This window comes from Pinus tabuliformis, chromosome 1_2, assembly GCF_031772625.1.
Source record: "Pinus tabuliformis cultivar Carrire ecotype Pingquan chromosome 1_2, CPIR1, whole genome shotgun sequence".
Taxonomy (NCBI): Eukaryota; Viridiplantae; Streptophyta; class Pinopsida; order Pinales; family Pinaceae; genus Pinus; species Pinus tabuliformis.
Window position 1 is genome coordinate 794,974,976 of NC_142298.1, and position 6,609 is coordinate 794,981,584.

General features: G+C 34.2%; 1 long non-coding RNA gene across 1 annotated transcript; it reads right to left on the bottom strand.

Moving 5' to 3' along the window:
- Positions 1–1,135: 1,135 nt before the first annotated feature.
- LOC149208296 (uncharacterized) lies at positions 1,136–1,509 on the bottom strand. Its single transcript, XR_016252081.1, has 2 exons — positions 1,412–1,509; positions 1,136–1,202 (listed from the first exon to the last, which is right to left on the bottom strand). It is a non-coding gene; the product is annotated as an uncharacterized LOC149208296 (long non-coding RNA).
- Positions 1,510–6,609: the final 5,100 nt, after the last annotated feature.

Here is a 6,609-nt window from a genome sequence, read left to right on the forward strand (position 1 = left end):
GACCACAGCCATTCCGAAGACCATCTCTATAGAGACGTTAAAAAACCATGGTCAATGCCAAATTAGGAGGCCAGAAGGAAAAAACAAAAATAAAAAAATACCAAATCATCGCTAACATTACATGTATCAAGAATAATAGAAGCACTTCTTCGTATCATGTGGCAAATAGAAAATGCAGCTTTATTTGCAAGAAAAAATACAATGAACAATCCGAGTCCATAAAGGTGTCAATTATAATCCCATTGGCTCACAATCTAATCGGATCGGCTTCACTTGAGCATGCATGTGGCATTGGGAGTGATGAAATGCATGCTCCAATATTCAACTTTCAGGGTGCAAAATTCACAGACGTTTAAAGAATGTGCACGGAAAATTGGCAGTAACGATAAATAAGAATGCCCAAAGAGATTGACGAGCAATGGCAATTTTATTTGATGAAGTTTTTGGGGTCTTGGGGCAGCATTAATAACATAAGGACAAAGCTAATCTCTGTGATATTTACAGCAAATTAAATATTTCAAAGAAAAGAAACGAAATATCCTTAAAAACACTCAAACGAGCACCAAATTGAGGCATATTGAAGAATAGACAAAAAAATACCCATGAAATAAACCAGGGTCATTATCCATCTTTTCGGTAATCTTTCTCAAGAAAAAAGGAATCAATGTGCATGAACTAATTGGGCAAAAATACAGACATTGTAAACCAGCGCCTGCAATATGAGAACCACGCTAAAATTTTCCCTCCTTGCAACCTTTTGGAACACGAGCTGCAACAGGGTGAGAAGCAGCCCATAGCTGGCAGAAGAGTGAACACAAATCCCATAATGAATTCTTCTCTGCTTTAAGTCAGTTAGATAATGAAAAAAAAATAATGAAAAAGGCAAAACAGGAAAGTGATAAACCTAAATCGTAGATAACTTAATTGCACGGTTGCAAATTTAATGTGTAAAAATTGTCAATACAATTGTTATTTCCAACAACCCTTGTGATTTTCTTCAGCGCTGGAAACAAATCATTACCTATTTCCAGACAATTCATAGTAAGATTAAAATTGGCTATACCACAGTATGAAGTTAGCCTTGCTGAGACATAGATAAATGTACATTGAGAAATCTTACCTCCAAATCCTGGAATAATCCCAAGTTGAAGTTCTGGCAACCCAAGCTGCGCTTTTGGGGTTGAAATACGAGCATGACAAGACTGCGTAAATTAAATACATCCATGATAACTCAAAACATGTAAGTTCCCAAAATTCCTCTTACAAAACATCTGCGCTTTTGGGGTTGAAATACGAGCATGACAAGATTGTGTAAATTAAATACATCCATGATAACTCAAAACATGTAAGTTCCCAAAATTCCTCTTACAAAACATAAAATTACAAGAGATAGACAATCATTGCCACATACCATTGCTAATTCTAATCCACCACCAAGCGCAAGCCCTTGAATAGCAGCTACGGAAGGTTTCTTAGCCTCTATAATAGCACCAAAAAAGTTAAGGCCAAAAACGTCAGAGCTAGAAAAAGGTTCCATCCTAAAAACACATAGAATCCTTTTCCAAACTTTCAGGGGTGCCTAAACATCCATCAGAATCTTAATTTTTTTAAGTTAACAATATCAACATATCCAGCTACGTATTACAATTCAGGAAAACATGTAGAATCCTTTACCAATACATTGAGGAGTTCATAACTATGCTATAAGAATGCTACTTTTAACTGTACCATCAAATCCAACTATACATTACAATAAGCCTAGGTATCCATATTTTGGCACATTCGTAGAAAAGCTCAAAATGTCAAGGGTATGATAATGTTTCGCTTTATAGTATTCAAATAACATATGAAAAATAACGACCCAGCAAAATGTCTTTTACAAGAATTGGTAACATCTTTTTGAAATGACAATTCAAAGTAAAAGAAACATTCCTCTATCTTATACATTATTTGTGGATTCGATAATAGATAATATTCCCGAGATACAATACCCCCACTTCACCCATACATATCACCGACAACTTGCAACTTTAGTGAAAACAAAAAAAAAGCAACATATATAACAAACGCCTACCTTTAATATTATTGATCATAAGATCAACAGAAACTCTACCCAAATGCGATAAGTTCCCTCCTAGATACACAGTTACAGAAAATTGAATATGAGCAAACATGGAAACCTTTGAAACAATCTGCAACAAAATTTCAATTTTGTATGAAAACTTAGTTTGTCATGCCAGTCTGTTGTACTTCCTAGAGAACGTTGATGTCGAAACCACCTGAGAATTTGCCTCCATTACCTAACAATGCCAAAACAGAGACATAGACATGAAATCATCTCGATTTTTGAACAAAAGAATTTACATCTCTCTCTATATATATGAATATCTATATATATATATATATATATATATATATATATATATATATATATATATATATATATATATATATATATATATACATATATATACATATATATATATATATATATATATATATATATATACATATATATATATATGTATATATATGTATATATATATATATATATATATATATATATATATATGTATATATATGTATATATATATATATATATATATATATATATATGTATATATATATATATGTATATATATATATATAGATATATGTATATATATATATATATATATATATATATATATATATATATATATATATATATATATACATATATATATATAACACCATTGAACATTTAGTACAGTTTCCATCCCTTCTGTAAACTGCATTCATATCACTAGACACAATGGCCTTCACATCATTTCTCCTCATTGCTTCGTCATATTTTTCTTTCAGGCCTGCAAGAACTGTAAATAAAACCAATTGAATGGTTACTACAGATATTAAGTTAAATGATAACACATATGCTAATCCATTACTTACACCAAGATATCAACACACAAATGCGTATGTCATTAAACCTTCTTTTTGAATGAACATAAAATTATGACGTAGTCAACTACTTACTGGACAGTAATATGATGAATTTGGTAAGGTTGACCTATGATTTGGAATTGGTATGTGCAAGGTTCACCGATAAAGTTTGTTCTTGAAATTTATTACAACGATGAATGGTTCTATGTTATGATGATCTTGATAATGCTAATCTACAATCTAGAATCTGCATTATGAGATCCCCTAATGGAAAGAGCTCTTTCTTGAAATTAATTATCACAATTAAGGGTTCAACCAATTAGTAATATGTATTTGTTCTGGATATCGCTCTAACTTTTACACTATGCATTCCACATTATGTATTTCTCGTAATAAACTACGCTTTTATTGCAAGACTTGAATATCCTTTCTTTCCATAGGCTTATCAGCATATTTCATTCCTCATTTTCACAACAAAGAATGTCCAAGATAGTTCTCATTTTTCTAACTATGCTCATAATATTTAATCTCAAAATCACACCTCTGTATGCGAAGGTGTTATCAGGCTGACCTGATTTTATGTTTGTACTCTCTTTTCTCATTAGACTTCAGAGTCCCATAATTTTTTTAACACCTCCTAAAGATTATTTAAAAGCTGATAGTTTTCATTAACTTGTAGCTCAATCTCGGATTAGATCAAGTAAGTATCCATAAAAATGAAGATGACTCTGACAAGAGGAGACTCCTTGATTACTTTAAGCTTTGCCCACTCTTTATCCAAAATTTGCCACAAAAAGTGAGAATTCAGTACAAATTCTACGATGTAATGCTAGTTTGGCCAAAAAGTAGCTTCTTCAGAAAAGCAAAGAAGCATGAGAAATTTAAAGAATTTCGCCATACTATTCTAATTCGTCTGAGTCAAATTTCCAAGTTCGACTCTGTTCTTTGAGGAAACCAAATCTAACTTGACCCCGAGTCATATATTCAGACTCAAGGTCACAGGCGAGTCAAACTGATTCAATAAGTTCCGACTTTCAAGTGATGTTTCAGACTTTGCCATCTCTATATAAAAGATAGAGAGAACCCAAAAAGACACTCATTGTGTTTGTTTTTCTAACCTAATTCAACAGTAGCCAACCAACAAACCTGTGTCACCTATCGAGAATCCATAGCATTTCAAGTATGTGTGTATATAAAATCTAAAATTAGTTATCTTTAATATTCACGTTTTATAGCTGTCATAAATACTTGTATTAATCAAAAACATATTTTCTCCCCCAAAGGTATTTTTTCCTTTGTTGAGCTATGGTCTAGAGGTCGAGACAGGGGAGTCACCACAATAACAACCTAGGTTCAAACCACAGCTGGAATAGATCCCCACTCGTGTATGAATCGGCGAAGATTGATAGCACCCGCATTAATAGAGGCTTTATGGGATGAAGTTGGGATTTATAGATCCCAACAGATCATACAAATCATTATCTATTTTCCAGAATCATTACCTATTTTCCAGATAATTCATAGTAAGATTAAAATTGGCTATACCACAGTATGAAGTCAGCCCTACTGAGACACAGATAAATGTACATTGAGAAATCTTACCTCCAAATCTTGGAATAATCCCAAGTTGAAGTTCTGGCAACCTAAGCTGCGCTTTTGGGGTTGAAATACGAACATGACAAGACTGCGTAAATTAAATAATCCAAAACATGTAAGTTCCCAAAATTCCCCTTACAAAACATAAAATTACAAGAGATGGACCATCACTGCCACATACCATTGCTAGTTCTAATTCACCACCAAGCGCAAGCCCTTAAATAGCAGCTACGGAAGGTTTCTTAGCCTCTATAACAGGACCAAAAAAGTTAATGCCAAAAAGGTCAGAGCCAGAAAAAGTTTCCATCCTAAAAACACACAATCCTTTTCCAAACTTTCAGGGGTGCCTAAACATCCATCAGAATCTTAATTTTTTTAAGTTAACAATATCAACCTATCCAGCTACATATTACAATACATTGAGGAGTTCCTAACTACGCTATAAGAACACTACTTTTAACTGTACCATCAAATCCAACTATACATTACAATAAGCCTAGGTATCCATATTTTGGCACATTCGTAGAAAAGCTCAAAATGTCAAGGGTATGATAATATTTCACTTTATAGTATTCAAATAACATATGAAAAATAACGATCCAGCAAAATGTCTGCAGATCTATTAACGTGTCAGACCACTACAACAATTACAATAGAAAATCATTCCATTCAAAGGAACACAGTGGTAACTATACCTTCTATCTTCTATCTTCTGAATACTGGAGTAGGGTTCATTAGAAATTAATATTTACTCAAAGATGTAGAAATCAATATTTCCCCAAAGATGTGAATTGTATGAATTTAAGGTTTCAGCAACAAAACCATAAATACTCCAAAAACAATACAGTGAGCTGTGCAGCCCAAATTTATCCAAGGCCACGGCAGATGGGCTTATCGGTGCCGAGATACTCGGTCTCGATACCCTTTGATCAGAGGTGTTCGATAGAGGAACATGCCAAAAGCCAAGGAAGAAGAACAGCAACAATAATTGGCAGACCAAAGAAACTACTAACTCTGAAGCCAAAAGTGACATAAAAGAATGGGAAAACGCAGTAAAGGCCAAAAGTGACATAAAAGAATGGGAAAAAGCAGTAAAAATATCTTGCCATGCCAAGAAAGCAACTCAACCGATATTTAGAAAAAGAAGTCACACTTCAAATCAATGGTTGAAAGTGCCTCACCTGATCCAACAGAATAGGGTAAAAGTGTTGACGATTTTTGATGCATAAAAAGACCTATCCACCTAATTAATTTTTAAAATATATTTTTTATAACGTCAAGACACAATTACAATTAAATTATAATAAATTGATAAACAATACCATTCGATTCCAATTAAATTCTCGTATAGCATAATAACATAAATAGTCACGTTATTATTGGAATCTCATAGCCAAATTTGATACTATGACATTAAGTGCTATATAATAGCATTTTGAAAAACACATTAAAAAAGCGAATTCTTTAAATACCATATCCTAAACAAATCTGTTATTAATTTTTGAAAATTTATTTAATATAACATCATCCCCAGATGCGGGTGTTACTGCGGTCATAAATGGCTCTGACGCCAACTGTTACTACCGTGTACTACATGCTGCAGAGCAGCGGGGCTCCCCAGAGCTTCACCTTAGGTAAAATGGATGATCAGCAGTTCGACGGCAACGGTGGTGTCTGCACATTTATGGTTTACTTGGTTCGAAGCATGGCGAGGATGGTTATATTCATTACCACCCGGCTCTTCCCTTTCATGGTGTGTTTCAATTACTCTGGCTCTGAGTTCTGGTTCGCGAATTCTCCGGGAAGCAAGAGAGTCCTCCTTCTCAGAGGTGCGCCTTGCAGGTTTCAAGCACGTCTCAGGGGTAAGCAACTCACTCATCCTTCTCTGGCTCACGCATTTTTCTTTTCAATTGTGCTCTCCGCTGTTTCTGTGGTTTCCGCCGCCCTTCTCTTGCTATTCAATATGCTTAGACAAGGGGGCAGGAAGAGACCCAGAGGTAATCTCGGTGATGGCTCTCGGCTTTCTCCCAGTAGCTCTGATAACCCTGATCACTCACCTGCTAATCTCCCTCCACCTCAGGCGAATGTGCA